This window comes from Rattus norvegicus, chromosome 14 (assembly GCF_021556685.1).
Source record: "Rattus norvegicus strain SHRSP/BbbUtx chromosome 14, alternate assembly SHRSP_T2T, whole genome shotgun sequence".
Lineage (NCBI taxonomy): Eukaryota > Metazoa > Chordata > Mammalia > Rodentia > Muridae > Rattus > Rattus norvegicus.
Genome location: NC_141547.1, coordinates 106634661 through 106653940, shown reverse-complemented (window position 1 = coordinate 106653940; position 19280 = coordinate 106634661). Strand labels below are relative to the sequence as shown.

The 19280-nt window shown below is 38.5% G+C and overlaps 1 protein-coding gene and 1 pseudogene across 8 annotated transcripts in view; both read left to right on the top strand.

Moving 5' to 3' along the window:
- Ccdc85a (coiled-coil domain containing 85A) overlaps positions 1–19280 on the top strand; it is a 238938-nt gene that overhangs the window by 36243 nt on the left and 183415 nt on the right.
- LOC120096863 (U4 spliceosomal RNA) lies at positions 14074–14191 on the top strand (annotated as a pseudogene).

Here is a 19280-nt window from a genome sequence, read left to right as displayed (position 1 = left end):
AACTGCCTCTTAAAATTTTTATTATTCTGCACTCTAGGAACCCCTTGAAAAAGAGACTAATGCACATTTAATGATTGGATTTTAAAGAGTATTTATTTCAAGTACAAAAAGTCGCTGTTGAAATCGTTTTCTTTCTTGCCTTGCTTGTTTCAGTTCAGGTATAGGCAGAGCAAAGCTTGGTAACTGGAAATAGAACAACCCAAATTGCCTCTTCTCATAAATGCGGCCGAATCACAGAGGCTACTAGTTGGTAGGAAGGCTTTAGTATTGAACTTAAAGTTTTGTGAATGTCAGTCAGAGGCAGGATGCAGCAGATAGAGAGAGAAGCACGACACAGCTCCAGATACATCAGTACAGCTGTGTAGACATGTGGACCAGGGTTGGCTAATGGAAGATGGTAATTATGAACCCCACTGAGATGCTCCTAAATGGATAAGCAGTTTTCTGGGGGAAAAGTAACCATCAACATACTGTGTGGTTAGCAGAGTAGGCTCCAAGGACACATAGGTTTAAATCCTGGCATTTCCAATTTCGAGTTGAATGACTTTAGACATGTTATAAAACCCTAGGACATAGGTTTATCACTTAAAATATTTTATTTTATGTATATGTGTATTTTGCCCATATGAATGCCTATTTACATGTGTGTGAAGTACCCATAGAGGACAAAAAGAGAGTCTCCTAAGGTATAGAGTTACAGAGGGACATGAAATGCCAAATAGGTACTGGAATTGAACCTGGATCTTCTGGAAGAACATCTAGTACTTTAAATCATCAAGCCAGCTCTCTAGCATCCCAAGAGCTCTCCCTTTAATAAGAATATTGAAATAATTTCATTTTATAAAATGTTGAATTAAGAAAATTGTATTTGTAATTCAATGATACCTGTATGCAGTAAATGCCTAATCTGAATTATCAGGATTTATACCAAACAGTTTACAAACTATATGTGAGGATCAATGGTAAGGTACATGGAACCCTTTACTGGTATTCATGTGGTCAATGAGTTTTGTGACTGTGGTGGATCAAATAAGAATGCCCCCTCCCCATAGACTCATGTATGTAAATACTAGGCCATCAGGTAGTGGCACTACTTGAGGGACTAGGAGGTATATCCTTCTCGGAGTAGGTGTGGCCTTGTTGGAGTAAGTGTGTCACTGGGTTTGGGCTTTCAGGTTCTCAAAGACCCAAGCCAGGCCCAGTGTCCTTTCTCTGCCTTCTGCCGGTGGCTGGATGTAGGACTCTCAACTTCTCCAGCACCAGGTCATCTTGCCAGCCACCATGCTCCCCAGCATGAAGACAATGAACTTTGCCTCTGAGTTATAAGTCAGCCACAGCTAAAAGCTTCCATTTATAAAAGTTGATATGATCATGGTGTCTCTACACAGCAATAGGACACATATTAAGATGGTGGCTTATGCTTAGGTATATGGTTCATTTTGAGTAAATTTTTTATGAATTTGTAAAGTCAGAATACACAGTTTTTGGGCCCATATAGACCACCAGTTGTCTCAGAACTGTCTTTTGGAAGAATGTTCTTTCTCTATTGAACTTTATTTCTTTATTCAAGATCAGTTGAGTAAAATTGTGTGGATTAATTTATGAGTTCTTTCTTCTGTTTTGTTGATGTTTGTGACTATTGTTTTGGTAATTTCACAATGTTAATGGTTCAATAGTGGTTTTTTACTCAGTACAAGGAGTGTCACTATTAGAAGGAGTGGCCTGGTTGGAGGAATTGTGTAGTTGTGGGGTGAACTTTGAACCCCTTCTCCTAGAACCTACAGACAGTCTTCTCCTGACTGCCTTTGGATCAAAAATGTAGAACTCTCAGCTTTTCCAGTACCATGTCTACCTGCTTCCATGCTTCCTGCCTTGAGGATAATGGACTGAACCTCTAAGCCTGTAAGTCAGCCCTATTTAAATGTTGTCCTTCACAAGAATTGCCTTGGTCATAGTGTCTCTCTTCACAGAAACTAAGATACTATCTACTTTAAAATGAATGCATTCATTCATTGCTGGGAATTTTATTTAAAGTTTATTAAACCTGTAAATCAAGTTTATTATATTGAATAATAAATTCAGTGATTGGAAGCCATCCACAGGCATAGATTCTCTCTCTATTTAGCTCTCTCCCTTTATTAAATCAGTTTTGTAGTTTTCCGTGTATAGACTCATAAACTGTTAAATATTTTAAATTTTTTCTGCCATTTAAATAAAATTGCTTTAAAAATTCTATATTCCTATTTTTCATTGCTTTAGTTCTTAGCAATAGTTTTTATAACCTCATCTTTGACCTTGCATATCCACTCACTAGTTTTAGAAAGCTTTTATTTCTTATCAGTTTTGGAGATTTCCTGCTTAGATAATTATGGCATCTGCTGGTATAAATGCAGCGTTATTTCTTTTCCCAGATTTGACAGTATTTATTTATTTTTCTCATTATGTGAGCTTGGATTTCTAGTACAATGCCAAACATAAACAGAAAGAGTATATTTCGCATTATTGAGGATCTAGACTCTTTCTTGCTGTTAAATATGATGTTAACTATAGGGTTTAGTGCTAGATCAGAGGTCCTCAGCCTGTGGGTCATGACCCCTCTGGAAAATCTCTATCTCCAAAAGTATTTACATTATAATTCATAACAGTAGCAAAATTACAGTTATGGAGTTATGATTGGGGTTCACCACAATATAAGGAACTGTATTAAAGGTTTGGTGCATTAGGACAGTTGAGAACCACGGGTCTAGATAATGTTTTATGTGTGTGTGCACACCTGCGTATGTATGTATGTCTGTGTGTATATGTATGTGCACATGAATGTTTGTGCATGTGCACATGGAATCAAATGACAACCTTAGGTATAATTGCTTAAATGCCATATACTTTTATTTTTAGACAGGGTTCTTCAGTGACCTGAAAGCTAAGCTGACTGGTCAGAAACATTGGTGTCTACCTCCTTCTCCACTTCAACACTGTGATTTTAGGCATATGCCATGACGCTTGGCAATTTTTGCAAGGACTCTGGAGCTTGACCTTGGGTCCTCATGCTTGCAAGGAAAGTACTTACTGACTGAGCTATCTCTGTAACACTAAATATTATTTATTAAGTTCTCTTCCTAGTATTTATGAAGACTAGGTTTTAGGTTTTGTTAGATGATTTTCTGTGTCAATCGAAAGCATATGCTTTTGCCTCTCCAGGATATATTCTTTTTGAACCTGCTAATTTAATAGCATCAATCTGTGCAGAAAATTCTTTGGTCTTTCACAGATTTAGGATTTGTAAACTGTATACTGTGGAATATAGCTACTTCTGAGCTAATTTTTTTGACTCAAAAACTGATGATTTTTTAATATTATTACATAGTTGAGAAAGTTCTAAAAATTTTTGTGATATAAGAGCTATGCCTCTCAAGTTTCATTGTGCTCCAATAATTGGAACATCGCTGTTCTCATTCAGAAGGGTTCATAGGCTTTCCAGGTCTAAAGTACTGAGCTCTTTGTGCAGGATATGTTTGTTGATATATAATATTCCACTACAAAAATAGCCCACAAACTATCCACTTATTCTATTGCTGATAAGCTCATTTTGCTAATTCCTGTCAGCTAAGAAAATAAAAAGCTACCATGAACATGTTTGCAAGAATAAATATACTTTGTACATCTAACCACACAAACTTTGAATGGACTGTCATTTCTGAGCCATGCAACGTCTATCCTTGATTTTACTTGACAACACGTTTTCATAGTTCATTGATATTCAAGGCTCCATTTGCACTATTAGTGGATGAATTTCTGATTTCTCTAGGTGCTCACCAACAGAGTTTGTACAGCTTAGTGTTGTTTGCCAATATGGTAATGAAGTATTTCCTGTAGAAATACCTTTTTCTTCCCGAAGAGCAATGGAGTCTAGTAAAGTCCTGAATCTATTTCTGTATTATTTCTCCCTTTCAATGCACTAATATTATATTATGTGTGTTTTCTTCAGTCAGCTTCAAATCTGTCTGTCCACCTACTCCTCCCACCTTCTATTTTTATTTAAATGGATGTGACTGTTTTGCCTGCATATATATCTGTGCACCATGTCCATGCAGTGCCTGAGGGGGCAAAGAAAAAAAGAGTGTATGATCCTCTGGGACTGAAGTTACATATGATTTTGAGCCACTATGTGGGTGCTATGAATGAAACCCTGGTCCTCTGGAAGAATGGCTAGTGCTCTTAACGTCTGACATAGCGTTCCAGCCCCTGCCCACATGTTTCTGATTGTGAACTTAATTGTATTCACACCACACAGTTCTCTAATGTTTTTTTATGTTTAGTAATATTTTCTCCTTTTCTCCTTATTTTTGCTTAAAGTCTGCAGTCTATATACATTCATATAGGCAAACACTCATACACAGAAACTAAAATTAAAAAAATTTCTTGAAAAATTGTTAATTATCAAGTAAAACTTGTATAAGGATGAAATACCAAAGTATTAGCAGGGTCAGAGAGTAAGGTGTAGTTATTTATTTCTATTCAGTAAGTAATCATCAATTTAAAATGGCTTTTGAGTATAGTAATATTCTGCAGAAAAAATGTACTTTCAAGAACTGGGCAGCAAACCACACAAAGGGAGTGGCTGGTTGCTTTCCAGAAACCATATTACTTAATATTCCTTTCATTGCAGGCAGCTTAGCAGGTCAGACATTTCTGAGAAGGCAGTTTGGACTTGATTATTTTTTCTTCTCAGTAGCTAAATGGCATTCCGGAAGATTGCACATCAGAAATGTCAGTATTCTTAATGATACTATAAACCACAAATGGATTGTCTAAGAATTCACCGTGACTGGCCTTACCTAACAAAATAGCAATGGCAGTTGATCTCCCCCTTTTCATTGCTCTCTCATTTCCTAAATAGCATAGAGTGAAAAATTTCCACAAATCTGGAGGGGAAAAATATATGCAGGTTGTCAAGAATATGGGGCCCTCGATTTAGCTACTAAACTACGTCTCCACTCTTACTAAAGGTCTTCTTCCACCTAGACAATTTGTTCTACTAGATTGAGCTATATCCATTCTCTTTTCAAAATATATTTGCCTCTTCTGAGAACATCACTTTTTAACATTCTAATTCTCTTGATATTTTCTGTGGTTTTTCATTTTCCCGACTTTAGTTCCTGGTGTACCCATACCAAGAACTAGCTTATGAATAAGTGATGAACCACATAGAAAAGGCTGAGGTAGACTAGACTCAGAGGTAGTCAGTCAAGAATAGAATCTGTCCATGTACAAGGTTTATCTTGACATTTAAAATTGTAAGCTGCCAAGTCAGCGAGAGTTTGTCAACCACAAACAATGGAGTGCATTCAGGTGACTAATGCTGGCCATTTATTTGACATATCTGGGAAGGGGGACTGTCAGTGGAGGAACTGCTTCTATGCAGTTGGCATATAGGCAAGTATATGGAACATTTGCTTAATTGATACTTTGTAAAGGAGGGCCCATCCACTGGTCCACTATGGTGGTGCCATCCCTAAGTAGGTGGGGTTTTGGCTGGTATAAAAATGGCTTGAGCAAGCCAGAGAAAACAAACTGGTAAGCAGCATTTTTTCCATGACCTCATCTTCAGTTCCTGCTTTGGCTTCTCCCCCTAATGGACTAACCTATAAACCAAAGAAAACTTTTCCTTGCCCAAGTTGGTTTTATCAATGTTTTATCACAGAGACAAAAAGCAAGCTAGAACATGCATTTATCCAGCATCTGCTTTCCATCCCAATTTTTTTGTCAAGTATTCAGATGGATGCTCATTTAGCTGATTAGACTAGGAGACTATACAGGAATCTTGTGAATGGGTCGCACTAGTGGTTTCCCTACTAGAAGTTGGCTTGCGTGTTTAAAAATCTCCTTAATGTTGCACTTATTAAGCATGTAATTTTAGAATGTAATAAAACAGAGTATATATGATGATTGTAAGAATTGTTTTCTATGAAAAATAAAAAAGTATCCTGAAGAGTTTCAGTTAAGGAGAATTGCAGTTAGCTTAGAGGTGAACAAGAAAATGATAAATATTTGGAAACACAATCATAAAAAATATAGAATAGATTTTCTAAGCTATAAATTTCTAGTTCTATTGTGAGGTTTTTAGGCAGTCTTCCTGTCTCACTTTTCCTTTTTGGGAATTGTCTCACTTTGTAGCCCTTTGTAGGCCTAGAACTTCAGCTTTTGCTCCCTAAGTGCTGGTATTAAAGTATGTTTCACCGCACACAGCCAACTGTATTTTAGAAAGGAAAACTAGCTAATAGTGGTTCTTTTTTGTTGCATTTTCTTCGGGCTATAGTTCCACCTTTAGAGAAATGCCTTTGCTTATATTTATTATTTTAATATTGATTATCAAATGGAACTCTTTAATTGGAATTCCGTATTTCAGGTACAAGCATGATGGTATGTTACTTGTAAAATGATTTCTAGCTTTGAAACTCACTAAGATATTGGAGTTAGGCAACCATTTTAGGCAGAAATCTTAAAATACAAGAACTCTTGGTTTTATGTGTAGCTATGAAAAGAGAATATTCCCTGTGAGGCTGCTGGGCTGGAATACTTCACATTTCAAAAAAGAAGAATGAATTTCTGGACCTAGTCAGGGAAAGCAATAAACAGGTCCTTCATCTACTAGGGAACCTGTCATGGTTAATTGAACCATGGAGAGTTAACGTCTTTGTAAATTTGTTTCCCTGGCACATACTATTCTGGGGCACACCAGCCACATTTTCCTCATTCATTGATAATATACATATCAAAAGTTTCCACTGTGAAATGTGACTAGGAAATAAAGAGACAGATTTAACCAAAACTCTAGAATATAGACATCCAAATGAGCTTACCTTTTCAAAATAATGACAGTAGGCAGCTTAGTAATTATTTGAGAGTTGCTATCTTTATTCAAATTCCTGTTTTAGAACTCATTGGGAATTACTTTTAAATACAGTTTATGCTTTGTGGGGGTTCACAGCTGAGTTACTTCAGAGACCCTCCTGGTTTTACAGCAATGGCAGTTTTATCTACTGTGATTTGTCATTGCATTTCCAAATAGTAACCTATCTCTCCACAAACACCAAAGTTTCCATAGGTATGCTGTTCACATATATATAGTCCAGGCCTAATAGCTCCAAGGTAAATTTCAGGAGTAGAGGGTCAGACAATGTAAACACCATTAAAATGTGAACTACCCAGTAAGATCAATACTTTGAAGGATTATCCCTTTGGATGTATGGACTATTTAATAAAAGTTAAATCATTAATATTTTCTGAAGAGATATCAGCAAAATATTTTTTATAAAAGACCAGATTATAGATATTTCAACTTTTCATTTTTTATTTTTCTGTCACTCCCATTTTGGTACTGTGTTTTCTAAATCATGGCACTGTGTTTTGGTACTGTGTTTTCTAAAAGTAAGTTGATCACACTATCTCAGTTTCATGCATTGAAAATATTCATTGACATAATCGCTTCAGTCTTTGATACAGTAATTACTATTTCACAGTGCGGCCAATTACATCAAAGAAAAATGGGCCAAGTTCTAATTACAATCCAACATTCTTAGTACTCAGACAAACTACAGGGGAATTTGCTTGTATTTATTTAGTTAAAAGGGCCTCCATGGACCCAACCGCCTGGTCAGGTGGGCACTCCTGAGGCTGCAGAACGGAAGAGACCACCAAAACTGCTCACCCCTGCCCACATCCCTGGCCCAAGAGGAAACTGTATAAGGCCTCTGGGCTCCCATGGGGGAGGGCCCAGGAGCGGCAGGACCCCTGCCTGAGACACCGCTGGAACCTGAAGGAAACAGACCGGATAAACAGTTCTCTACACCCAAATCCCATGGGAGGGAGAGCTGAACCTTCAGAGAGGCAGACAAGCCTGGGAAACCAGAAGAGACTGCTCTCTGCACACACATCTCAGACGCCAGAGGAAAAAGCCAAAGACCATGGGGAACCCTGGTGCACTGAAGCTCCCGGAAACGGCAGCACAAGTCTTCCTGGTTGCTGCCGCTGCAGAGAGCCCGTGGGCAGCACCCCACGAGCGAACTTGAGCCTCGGGAACACAGGTAAGACCAACTTTTCTGCTGCAAGAAAGCTGCCTGGTGAACTCAAGACACAGGCCCACAGGAACAGCTGAAGACCTGTAGAGAGGAAAAACTACACGCCCGAAAGCAGAACACTCTGTCCCCATAACTGACTGAAAGAGAGGAAAACAGGTCTACAGCACTCCTGACACACAGGCTTATAGGACAGTCTAGCCACTGTCAGAAATAGCAGAACAAAGTAACACTAGAGATAATCTGATGGCGAGAGGCAAGCGCAGGAACCCAAGCAACAGAAACCAAGACTACATGGCACCATCGGAGCCCAATTCTCCCATCAAAACAAACATGGAATATCCAAACACACCAGAAAAGCAAGATCTAGTTTCAAAATCATTTTTGATCATGATGCTGGAGGACTTCAAGAAAGGCGTGAAGAACTCCCTTAGAGAACAAGTAGAAGCCTACAGAGAGGAATCGCAAAAATGCCTGAAAGAATCGCAAAAATCCCTGAAAGAATTCCAGGAAAACATAAATAAACAAGTAGAAGCCCATACAGAGGAGACACAAAAATCCCTGAAAGAATTCCAGGAAAACACAATCAAACAGTTGAAGGAATTAAAAATGGAAATAGAAGCAATCAAGAAAGAACACATGGAAACAACCCTGGATATAGAAAACCAAAAGAAGAGACAAGGAGCTGTAGATACAAGCTTCACCAACAGAATACAAGAGATGGAAGAGAGAATCTCAGGAGCAGAAGATTCCATAGAAATCATTGACTCAACTGTCAAAGATAATGTAAAGCGGAAAAAGCTACTGGTCCAAAACATACAGGAAATCCAGGACTCAATGAGAAGATCAAACCTAAGGATAATAGGTATAGAAGAGAGTGAAGACTCCCAGCTCAAAGGACCAGTAAATATCTTCAACAAAATCATAGAAGAAAACTTCCCTAACCTAAAAAAAGAGATACCCATAGACATACAAGAAGCCTACAGAACTCCAAATAGATTGGACCAGAAAAGAAACACCGCCCGTCACATAATAGTCAAAACTCCAAACGCACAAAATAAAGAAAGAATATTAAAAGCAGTAAGGGAAAAAGGTCAAGTAACATATAAAGGCAGACCTATCAGAATCACACCAGACTTCTCGCCAGAAACTATGAAGGCCAGAAGATCCTGGACTGATGTCATACAGACCCTAAGAGAACACAAATGCCAGCCCAGGTTACTGTATCCAGCAAAACTCTCAATTAACATTGATGGAGAAACCAAGATATTCCATGACAAAACCAAATTTACACAATATCTTTCTACAAATCCAGCACTACAAAGGATAATAAATGGTAAAGCCCAACATAAGGAGGCAAGCTATACCCTAGAAGAAGCAAGAAACTAATCGTCTTGGCAACAAAACAAAGAGAATGAAAGCACACAAACATAACCTCACATCCAAATATGAATATAAAGGGAAACAATAATCACTATTCCTTAATATCTCTCAATATCAATGGCCTCAACTCCCCAATAAAAAGACATAGATTAACAAACTGGATACGCAACGAGGACCCTGCATTCTGCTGCCTACAGGAAACACACCTCAGAGACAAAGACAGACACTACCTCAGAGTGAAAGGCTGGAAAACAACTTTCCAAGCAAATGGTCAGAAGAAGCAAGCTGGAGTAGCCATTCTAATATCAAATAAAATCAATTTCCAACTAAAAGTCATCAAAAAAGATAAGGAAGGACACTTCATATTCATCAAAGGAAAAATCCACCAAGATGAACTCTCAATCCTAAATATCTATGCCCCAAATACAAGGGCACCTACCTACGTAAAAGAAACCTTACTAAATCTCAAAACACACATTGCACCTCACACAATAATAGTGGGAGATTTCAACACCCCACTCTCATCAATGGACACATCATAGAAACAGAAATTAAACAGTGATGTTGACAGACTAAGAGAAGTCATGAGCCAAATGGACTTAACGGATATTTATAGAACATTCTATCCTAAAGCAAAAGGATATACCTTCTTCTCAGCTCCTCATGGTACTTTCTCCAAAATTGACCATATAATTGGTCAAAAAACGGGCCTCAACAGGTACAGAAAGATAGAAATAATCCCATGCGTGCTATCGGACCACCACGGCCTAAAACTGGTCTTCAATAACAATAAGGGAAGAATGCCCACATATACGTGGAAATTGAGCAATGCTCTACTCAATGATAACCTGGTCAAGGAAGAAATAAAGAAAGAAATTAAAAACTTTTTAGAATTTAATGAAAATGAAGATACAACATACTCAAACTTATGGGACACAATGAAAGCTGTGCTAAGAGGAAAACTCATAGCGCTGAGTGCCTGCAGAAAGAAACAGGAAAGAGCATATGTCAGCAGCTTGACAGCACAACTAAAAGCTCTAGAACAAAAAGAAGCAAATACACCCAGGAGGAGTAGAAGGCAGGAAATAATCAAACTCAGAGCTGAAATCAACCAAGTAGAAACAAAAAGGACCATAGAAAGAATCAACAGAACCAAAAGTTGGTTCTTTGAGAAAATCAACAAGATAGATAAACCCTTAGCCAGACTAACGAGAGGACACAGAGAGTGTGTCCAAATTAACAAAATCAGAAATGAAAAGGGAGACATAACTACAGATTCGGAGGAAATTCAAAAAATCATCATATCTTACTATAAAAACCTATATTCAACAAAATTTGAAAATCTTCAGGAAATGGACAATTTCCTAGACAGGTACCAGGTATCGAAGTTAAATCAGGAACAGATAAACCAGTTAAACAACCCCATAACTCCTAAGGAAATAGAAGCAGTCATTAAAGGTCTCCCAACCAAAAAGAGCCCAGGTCCAGACAGGTTTAGTGCAGAATTCTATCAAACCTTCATAGAAGACCTCATACCAATATTATCCAAACTATTCCACAAAATTGAAACAGATGGAGCACTACCGAATTCCTTCTACGAAGCCACAATTACTCTTATACCTAAACCACACAAAGACACAACAAAGAAAGAGAACTTCAGACCAATTTCCCTTATGAATATCGACGCAAAAATACTCAATAAAATTCTGGCAAACCGAATTCAAGAGCACATCAAAGCAATCATCCACCATGATCAAGTAGGCTTCATCCCAGGCATGCAGGGATGGTTTAATATACGGAAAACCATCAACGTGATCCATTATATAAACAAACTGAAAGAACAGAACCACATGATCATTTCATTAGATGCTGAGAAAGCATTTGACAAAATTCAACACCCCTTCATGATAAAAGTCCTGGAAAGAATAGGAATTCAAGGCCCATACCTAAACATAGTAAAAGCCATATACAGCAAACCAGTTGCTAACATTAAACTAAATGGAGAGAAACTTGAAGCAATCCCACTAAAATCAGGGACTAGACAAGGCTGCCCACTCTCTCCCTACTTATTCAATATAGTTCTTGAAGTTCTAGCCAGAGCAATCAGACAACAATAGGAGATCAAGGGGATACAGATCGGAAAAGAAGAGGTCAAAATATCACTATTTGCAGATGACATGATAGTATATTTAAGTGATCCCAAAAGTTCCACCAGAGAACTACTAAAGCTGATAAACAACTTCAGCAAAGTGGCTGGGTATAAAATTAACTCAAATAAATCAGTTGCCTTCCTCTATACAAAAGAGAAACAAGCCGAGAAAGAAATTAGGGAAACGACACCCTTCATAATAGACCCAAATAATATAAAGTACCTCGGTGTGACTTTAACCAAGCAAGTAAAAGATCTGTACAATAAGAACTTCAAGACACTGAGGAAAGAAATTGAAGAAGACCTCAGAAGATGGAAAGATCTCCCATGCTCATGGATTGGCAGGATTAATATAGTAAAAATGGCCATTTTACCAAAAGCAATCTACAGATTCAATGCAATCCCCATCAAAATACCAATCCAATTCTTCAAAGAGTTAGACAGAACAATTTGCAAATTCATCTGGAATAACAAAAAACCCAGGATAGCTAAAGCTATCCTCAACAATAAAAGGACTTCAGGGGGAATCACTATCCCTGAACTCAAGCAGTATTACAGAGCAATAGTGATAAAAACTGCATGGTATTGGTACAGAGACAGACAGATAGACCAATGGAATAGAATTGAAGACCCAGAAATGAACCCACACACCTATGGTCACTTGATTTTTGACAAAGGAGCCAAAACCATCCAATGGAAAAAAGATAGCATTTTCAGCAAATGGTGGTGGTTCAACTGGAGGGCAATATGTAGAAGAATGCAGATCGATCCATGCTTATCACCCTGTACAAAGCTTAAGTCCAAGTGGATCAAGGACCTCCACATCAAACCAGACACACTCAAACTAATAGAAGAAAAACTAGGGAAGCATCTGGAACACATGGGCACTGGAAAAAATTTCCTGAACAAAACACCAATGGCTTATGCTCTAAGATCAAGAATCGACAAATGGGATCTCATAAAACTGCAAAGCTTCTGTAAGGCAAAGGACACTGTGGTTAGGACAAAACGGCAACCAACAGATTGGGAAAAGATCTTTACCAATCCTACAACAGATAGAGGCCTTATATCCAAAATATACAAAGAACTCAAGAAGTTAGACCGCAGGGAAACAAATAACCCTATTAAAAAATGGGGTTCAGAGCTAAACAAAGAATTCACAGCTGAGGAATGCCGAATGGCTGAGAAACACCTAAAGAAATGTTCAACATCTTTAGTCATAAGGGAAATGCAAATCAAAACAACCCTGAGATTTCACCTCACACCAGTGAGAATGGCTAAGATCAAAAACTCAGGTGACAGCAGATGCTGGCGAGGATGTGGAGAAAGAGGAACACTCCTCCATTGTTGGTGGGATTGCAGACTGGTAAAACCATTCTGGAAATCAGTCTGGAGGTTCCTCAGAAAATTGGACATTGAACTGCCTGAGGATCCAGCTATACCTCTCTTGGGCATATACCCAAAAGATGCCTCAACATATAAAAGAGACACGTGCTCCACTATGTTCATCGCAGCCTTATTTATAATAGCCAGAAACTGGAAAGAACCCAGATGCCCTTTAACAGAGGAATGGATACAGAAAATGTGGTACATCTACACAATGGAATATTACTCAGCTATCAAAAACAACGAGTTTATGAAATTCGTAGGCAAATGGTTGGAACTGGAAAATATCATCCTGTGTGAACTAACCCAATCACAGAAAGACATACATGGTATGCACTCATTGATAAGTGGCTATTAGCCCAAATGCTTGAATTTCCCTGGATCCCTAGAACAAACGAAACTCAAGACTGATGATCAAATTGTGAATGCTTTACTCCTTCTTTAAATGAGGAAAAAGAATACCCTTGGCAGGGAAGGGAGAGGCAAAGATTAAAACAGAGACTGAAGGAACACCCATTCAGAGCCTGCCCCACATGTGGCCCATACATATACAGCCACCCAATTAGACAAGATGGATGAAGCAAAGAAGTGCAGAGCGACAGGAGCCGGATGTAGATCGCTCCTGAGAGACACAGCCAGAATACAGCAAATACAGGCGAATGCCAGCAGCAAACCACTGAACTGAGAATAGGACCCCCGTTGAAGTAATCAGAGAAAGAACTGGAAGATCTTGAAGGGGCTCGAGACCCCATATGTACAACAATGCCAAGCAACCAGAGCTTCCAGGGACTAAGCCACTACCTAAAGACTATACATGGACTGACCCTGGACTCTGACCCCATAGGTAGCAATGAATATCCTAGTAAGAGCACCAGTGGAAGGGGAAGCCCTGGGTCCTGCTAAGACTGAACCCCCAGTGAACTAGACTATGGGGGTAGGGCGGCAATGGGGGGAGGGTTGGGAAGGGAACACCCATAAGGAAGGGGAGGGGGATGTTTGCCCGGAAACCGGGAAAGGGAATAACACTTGAAATGTATATAAGAAATACTCAAGTTAATAAAAAAAAAAAAGTGCCTCCATGACTTTGTGCAGTGGCAGTATCATAGCCAATGAGGTTTATCCGAGGCGCGATTATTCCTAATTGAAAAGCGCCACTACATTATTCTGACCGTCATCTTTGTTGTCCTGTCTGGGCAGGCACATACTTGTTACATTGGTGTGTAAGAGGTGAGGGGTTAGGCCTTTCTCCTCCTAGTAAGTGTTTAGGATGCACTTTAATTGCTAGTGGCACTGTTAGGCTGTTGGTTTACTTTACTTCTGTTCTTCTGTCCTTCATTCTTTTCATGTAATATCTCTAATATGTATTATAAAATCTAATCAGTTAAAATGTGTGCTTTAAATTGGGTCTCATAGCTAATGCCTATAATCTCACCTCTTAGTCAAGGAGAATCACTGCTGGTTTAAGGTCAGTCTTGTTATATAGTCTCAAAACAAAAAGGAGCGCAGTGGCTTTATTGTATATTTCCAGAAATCTGAAAACATGGCTACAAATAATTTTAGAAAACATTTATCTTCTTAAAACATAATAAGTATTTAACCATATACTCATTAATAATAGTTATTTTGAAACCTCCTCTATAACCTCAAAGAAATTAGTAATTTGCTTTTTATCTTGTTATTTTTCTACTATAAATATTTCATACAGATAGAATTATATAATATGGTGTTTTGTAGCTACCTTAGCATTATTTTTAATGATTAGCCATTTTTTAGCTTGTCTCAGTCCCATAGTTTTTTTTGATAAACAATATATTGATGTATATTTCCATCAGTTTTTTAGACTCTCTTCTTCAAATAATGGAATGTTAAGTTGCTTTAACTTTTGGTATCATGAATATTACCACTTTGAACATTTGTACAGAAATGCTTCCATAATCTTTGATAAATATTTAAGAACGGAATTGCTAGCTCATGTAACAATATGTGGTTTAGATTTGTTGCTGTGATAAAACACCATGACCAAAAGCAACATAAGAAAGACTGTATTTATGTTTACATTTCAGAGGTCTAAAATCTATAATGGTGGTTGAACTATTCTGGTTTCCATTGTGGCAAAGCACATGACCAAAAGCAGCCTGGGGAAGAAAAGAATCTATTCCAGCTTATAGTCTATTAATAAGAGAAGTCAAAGAAAGAATACATGGCAGGAATCTGCAGGCAGATAATGAAGCAGAAACCATGTAGGGGTGTTGCCTACTCACTGGCTCCCATGACTTTCTCATCCTGCTTTCTTTTTTTTTTAATTGAATATTTTATTTATTTACATTTCAAATGTTATCCCCTTTCCCAGTTTCCCCTCCAAAAACTCCCTAGCCAATCCCCCTACCCCTGCTTCTATGAGGGCACTCCAACGCTCCCACCTCACCACCCTGATATTCCCCTACACTGGGACTTCTGGCCTTCACAGGATCAAGGACCTATCCTCCCATCGATGCCAGACCATCCTGCTTTCTTATACAATCTAGAACCACCTACCCAGTAATGGCACCACTCCTAATGAGCGGCACCCTCTTGTGTCAATCATTAACAAGACATTACTTCACAGACATTTCCTTTGGGCCAGTCTTACTGAGGACATTTCCCAGTAGGTCAGTTCCACAGGAAATTAAATAAATACACAGTTTCACATTCAGATTCTCCCACTTTAAGGGCGTTTTAATTAGTTCTTTGATAGTTACATACATGTTTTGATCATATTCCCTCCCTTCTCCCAACTCCTCTTCAACTCAGCATCTTCTTTTGTCCACCCAACTTTGTATTCATTTTCATTTTTTAACACTTCAAAACTAATTTGTGTTGCTGAAACATTCTTGGATGTATGGTTTTCAATGAGGGAGTAGCTGACTTAACAGGGGCTACATACACTCTTAGAGAAAACTGCTCTCTGTTTTTAGTAGTAATAACTGTCAATAGCATCACAGCTTGGGGTATGATTAGCCTTACACAGTTTTTTTGGGGGGGATTGTTTTGTTTTGTTTTGTTGTTTTATATTTTACACGTGACGCATCTGTTCTGTGTTCATATGTGCAGTTGACCTGGTGTGTCTAGAAGATGATTTTTCTTGTTTTTATTGTTTTATAGTCATTTGCTTTAGACTCTTAAATGCTTTCCATTCCTCTTCTACAATGATTCCTGAGCACTTGGCAAGGGGTGCAAAACATATGTTCATTTTAGGCCTAACTATTCTGCTATTTCTTATTCTCTGCACAATGGCCAGCTATGGGTAACTGTGTTAATGTCAAACTACTGCTAACATAAGCTTCTCAGCTGAGAAATGAGAGGTAAATTGATTTATGGATATAATGATAAATCATTAGGAGTCAGTTTAAGGCTTTATCCATTTAGTAGCATAGTTCTAACAGATTCTCCCTAGGGAAAACCTGTCTAGCAATAGGTTCTTAGCCTAATAATAGTGCCAAGTGCATTTCATCATTTGTAGTAGGACATAAATCAAATCTGAAAGTGTTTTGTTACTTCCATGGTGTTTGTGCCATTATGACATAGGTAGGGCTATCTTTAAGGCTAGCCATTGTTGTAGCTGGCAGAGTTTATAGCATTTTTTTCTAATTTGTTGTTGCCCAATATCTTCTTAGGTGCTTAAATGAGCTGCAAAGCATGATTCCCATAAGGATTTGCCTTTACCAGTTTCTTTTTACATCTTAACATTGCTTCAAAAAGTGGACCAGAGTTGTCATGCATAAGTATTCTCGCTTTATACTAAAGGACAACTTGTCAACAGAAATTGCAATTTAGAAGCAAACCATATGCAAAAACAATTTGGCCCTTGAATACTATTTAGTGTTTTTATTAAGTTCTGACTGTTAGGTCTGATTGCTTAACAATTGTGTTTGCTTAGTCATTCAACTTGAGACCAAAGTCTCTCCTGAAAGATTGAAGATTCAATGTATTTCAACTGCCTTGTTGGTGAAAGACCTGGGGCTTAGCATAATCTCTACCTGACATGGCAGGAATAGCAAATCAGTTAATAAGATGAGCTCTTGAAACCTGCATATAGATGGTTTTTCAAGAGACCAGTCTTTGCATATACTTCTCTGCCAAAGTCAGCCTGAAAGAAGGCAGCAAAACAGTTGAGTTATTTTGACTACTCCTAGCATAAAAAAGTTGATTGACTATGACTTTAAATGATCCAACTTTAGAGAAGAGGGAACATTCTAAAGACTTGATAAAACTGCAACTGTCTGCAGACTGGACTCATGGTTCTAACTGAGAGCCAATAACTTTGTTTTTATATAGAATATGGTTTTGATTGCCATGCCTTAACATTGGAGAGAGCTTTGGATTTTAGAGAAGCTTGTGTTTAATGGCCCTGTGTAGGTCTTTCTTAGTTACTGTTTTATTTCTGTGATGAAACACCTTGACCAAGGCAACCCACAAAAGAAATCATGTAATTGAGGTCTTGCTTACAGTTTTAGAAAGTTAGCCTATGACCGTCATAGCAGAAAGGCAGGAAGGCAAGAATGGAGCTGGAGCAGTAGCTGAAAGCTCACATCTGATCCACAAATTGCAGCAAGGGGTGAAGAAAGGAAGAAGGAGGGAAAGGGAGAGGGGGAAGGAGGGGAGGGGGAGAGAGTTAGACTTGTAAACTTTGAAACCTTAAAGCCACCCACTAGTGACACATCTTCTCTAACAAGTACACTTCTTTTAATCCTTCCCAAACCATTCCACTAATTTTGGACCAAGCATTCAAACAAATGAGTAAGCCTATGGGGGGGGACTTTATCTTTCTAACCACCACAGGAACCCTAATATTTGAAGGTATGTGAGTCTGTGTGCTTAACCTTCCTTGGGGAAAGATCCTCAGCTATACTGAGTGTTTCTAGTTATAGGTTCTAGTTCCTTACTTCACCTCTTTTCTCCTTTCCTTCTAGTTCCCACCACTTTCCTGGGACAACTAATTTCATGGTTATGTCAGAGAGCACTAATCCCTTGACATCAGACAAACATAATATTATTATGCTTTATAACACTGTCTTTCTCAGCATACATATCATACTTCCTGTCCTTTTTTTTCTTTTCTGAATTTGTTCTTAATCCTTTTAAGATCCTGTCAGTGTTGGGAAGCCCAAGGACTCCCTCCCATGTGACTTTACTTTTGCCTAATTAGGAAGATTCAAGTGACTCCATTGTAGCTTTACATGTTGACTTAATACAGATGCTGTGCCCACAATCAGGGCTTCCCCAAGGTCCTCATTTGATTGTTTGTAAATACCTTTTCAGTGTAGGGCATTCCACTAGTGTCTCAAGAATAACATGCCAATAGCCAAACTCCGGATTTCTTTCTCATGGTAACTTCTTAACAGAATCACTCTCCTTAGAAAATGACACCACTCTGTTTTTGTTTGTTTGTTTTTGTTTTGTTTCAGTTTTTTTTAAACAAAGATTCCTTATATCACTTTCCACATTCAGTTCACTGACAAGTCCATTTCCATGATTCTACTAACAAAATTTCCTCAGAGTCTGAATCTGTCCTATAATCTTCCTGTCCCCTGAACAATTTGGCTCTGTCTCCCAAAGGGTGCTTCTTTGATGCAGATTGTATTGGATCATCCCACCAAGAAGGCTCAAGATTGACTTAAAATTACATCAGAGGTCCCTTTCCTTCCTCTGGAGAGTTCTTCCTTGCCTCCTTGCTCAGCCCGCATTGTCCACCCCACCTCACCCTCATCTCTGTGGAGTCCTCAGAGGACGTGTTGTCTCTGGCTGGGATGCTCTTTTATATTTCCTTCCTGGCTAGTTCTCATTGCCATTTAGATTTCTGCTTACTACTCCTTGCTTCCGAAACTACTAAGTACCTTCACAAGGTTTTACCGTTGATTTAGTTCCTAATTGGCCCTGTGTAATATTCTCCTGTCTGCGAAGGAAGAAAGCTTGTATGTTCTGTCCAGTGCGGTCAGGATGAAACATGCTTCTCTCTCCTCTTCAGTATCTCTGAGTGCTTCTCTCTGGTTAGTTATCTCTGTCTGCCTTGAATCTTGGCTCCTGAGGGCATGATTAGCATTTTCTTTTTACCATTTTTTTTTCTGGACTACAAAGAGCTGTATGGCAAGGTCAGTTCAGCAACATGATAAGTTATAGCTTCCAGGGAGACCTCACATCGAGAAGGACCTCACTAAGTAGCCCTTGAATTGTGCTTGGTTTCCCCTGAATTTCTTTAGATGTTCATTTTAGCAGCTGTTATTACCAGACAATGCCTTAGCTTTTGTGAT